Source organism: Anneissia japonica, unplaced genomic scaffold (assembly GCF_011630105.1).
Source record: "Anneissia japonica isolate Jap-2015-1 unplaced genomic scaffold, ASM1163010v1 scaffold1929_len197191_cov155, whole genome shotgun sequence".
Classification (NCBI taxonomy): Eukaryota; Metazoa; Echinodermata; class Crinoidea; order Comatulida; family Comatulidae; genus Anneissia; species Anneissia japonica.
Window position 1 is genome coordinate 146,588 of NW_022751890.1, and position 2,929 is coordinate 149,516.

Below are 2,929 nucleotides of genomic sequence, written 5' to 3' on the forward strand. Positions count from 1 at the left end.
CTTACTCACTCCACCCGCACTACCCGTCAATCTGCTGCTCCATATCTTGTTCTTCCCCGTTTCAAACATGTCAGAACCGGCCAATGATCATTTTCCTTTTTTGCTCCTAAGCTTTGGAACTCGCTCCCGCCTGGCTCTAGATCAATTTCTGAATTTCACCTTTTTACATCCTACCTCAAATTGTTTCTTTTTTTATTGCGTTTTCTTCGTAGGATGGATATATATATTTTTTTTTTTTTTTTATAAATAACATTATTAAACATATACATGATGCAGGAGGAAATAGGTATAAAAAATGACTGTCACTTTAACTACATTTGAAGTTGTAATATGGCTCAATTTTTTTTTACTTCCTGGTAATTCTGATACCTATTTCTGTTTTCCTAGGGATGGATTAATGGGCTTGTCAGCAGTGATTTGAACTGCTTTTGTTAATCCTTGACTCTTTAGATTTACACAGTTTTTTTTTTTTATGTCATGTCAGTTTTGGTAATTTTTTTGTTTTATTTACAGTATGTACTAATTGTACTGTGATTTTTATGAAAGGCTAAACAATGAATGAACGAATGGATTGGCGGTAATCTAACAGCAGTGGAGATCACCCAAGCCGTCACTCAACATCATCACAATCACCAACGCCATCACAATAATCATCACCTTTAATATCACCACCAGCGCGCACCATCTTCATCTCTTCCATCACAAACACCAAACACCATCATAACCCACACCAAACCATCACCATAACCCATCACCACCATTGTTGTTTGTTAACAAGAACAATATGATCAAACCAAAACAGTAAAACCAACATCATCATCATCATCAACATCATCATCATCATCGTCGTCCTCGTCGTCGTTGTCATCGTCATCGTCATCGTCATTATCATCATCATCATCCTCATCATCATTATTATTATTATAATTATCGTCCATTATTCAATGACTGGCAGTTAACTTCGCTGTATCCTGTTTTGATCTATTTACTGTACATGACTTTTCCTGCTATATATAACGACAGTTAATGTAACTGACATTATAAATAATATAACTTAGATATGCTTCAGTTGTATGCTCGTCCACCCGTAGTTAAAATATGCTATATAATCATACAAATCTAATATAATCCATTAGTTCTTCTTAGCCCAAGACTGTAAACTTCTGTGTCTTGTTCAGCATACAACTGTAAGTAAACTTTATATATTTTCGTCTCTTGTTTACAAATGAGGTTCCATAACCCGATTTAAATAAAGCATGTTGAAGTTAAGAAATATAATAATTGTTTAAACAATTAAATGTGCAATAATCTTCTTATAAAATTGAAGCATTACTTTTTCGAGAATTATTTTTTTGTTTTTCTTAACAAATTTTCCCTTTTTGAAAGTTCATTAAAGTTCTGCTTCTTGTTTTTATTGTGTGTTTTTTATTCCATTCCCATTAGAATAGTTTGTGTTATCCAATCTGTTATATGATTGCAATTAAATATATTATGAATTATGATATTATAAAATTATTTGTAACATTAACTTGGGAGATACTTAAAAAAAAATTTTGATACAAACATTACTTATCATTCCATAATTGCTTAGCTGATTTAGCTGTTTAATATAATTAGGCTAAAAGGATATATCATTGTGAAATGATGTAGCACGTTTTTCTATAATAAACATAGCTACCAACCGTCTCTCATCGTGCGGGACGGTCCCTCATTCCAAAGTGATCTTGGATGAAGCACGCATTTTGCACAAACACATGCTTGATCATAAATATGTCACGCATTTAGCACAAATCTATGCGTAATAACGAATTATCACGAATTCAGGGGAAATTGTTTTTTTTTTTTTAATAAAAATGGTCATGAAGTGACTGACACTGCAGTGTCAGCATCAAACACGTACGCAGTCAGGTAAGTACAGTTAATTCACTGACGCGTTACTAAAATTGATCAGTATCCCTATTCATTTTTTGCTTGTTTGAGTAATGAAATGTTTGTGTACATTGTTCGGATGCTCAAATTAAACATACATTGAAACTCAAATTGTACGTTGCTTTAATAAAAATATTTTTGTTGATGTACCCGGTATTGTCAACAAACACATTTTGAAATCGTCTTAAGCTTTAAAATGCTCAGATCGTCTTAAAAAATACTCTAGATCACAGGCCTGTTAGTCCAGTCTTTGATTTTTTTTTAAACATAGATATATACAGACAATAATTAAAACAACAATATAAATATAATCTCACATTAAAAAGCAAAGCATAACAACTAAAGTAATATATTTAAATGATAATAATAATGATGATATGAAAAAATACAATTACGAAATTAGATATATCCAAACTTTCATTTTAAAAAGCAAGGAAGATTGAGAAAGGTATACTAATTCAGTGTTAAACAAATATAGAACAAATTGAAAATTAGAGAATGAAAAATATAAGTGGAGTGGAGTTGAATAGCTCAGTGGTTAAGATGCTTGCCTTCTGATCCCAGGATACTGGGTTCAATTCCTGTCACAGCAGGACTTTTCCTACGACCAACGCCAACTCCACTCTCTAAGCCTCACAAAGAGCCTTTGCTTATAAAGCATTATTCTCATCCTGTAAGTGGCAAGTGTACTTGCTGTTGGATGTGAGGGAAATAAGTAAAATAAATAAAATAAATTAGTGAAAAAAACCTATGTAACTAAACAATAACACATTAGGTTAAAAATGCGGGTATAGCTTATGTCAAATGTATAATTAAAACTATGGGCCTATGCTATAAATTTTTCTATTTATTTAATTAAGCTTGAAAATGGGTAATAAAGAAAAACAGAATAGATTGGCACAATATCCAGAGAATTAACAATTAGATATAACCAGGAAACAGTTAAAAACTGTAACTGTTCCCTGATATAACAATCAATATATATATATATATATATATA

At 31.5% G+C, this 2,929-nt stretch overlaps 1 protein-coding gene across 1 annotated transcript in view; it reads left to right on the forward strand.

Annotated features, from left to right (window-relative positions):
* Positions 1-1,147: 1,147 nt before the first annotated feature.
* The window catches only part of LOC117121876 (epidermal growth factor-like protein 7), a 27,246-nt gene continuing 25,464 nt past the window's right edge, over positions 1,148-2,929 (forward strand). Inside the window, exon 1 of the mRNA XM_033267261.1 lies at positions 1,148-1,187. The gene's annotated coding sequence lies outside the window, so the exon portion shown is untranslated. The remainder of the gene's footprint in view (positions 1,188-2,929) is intronic.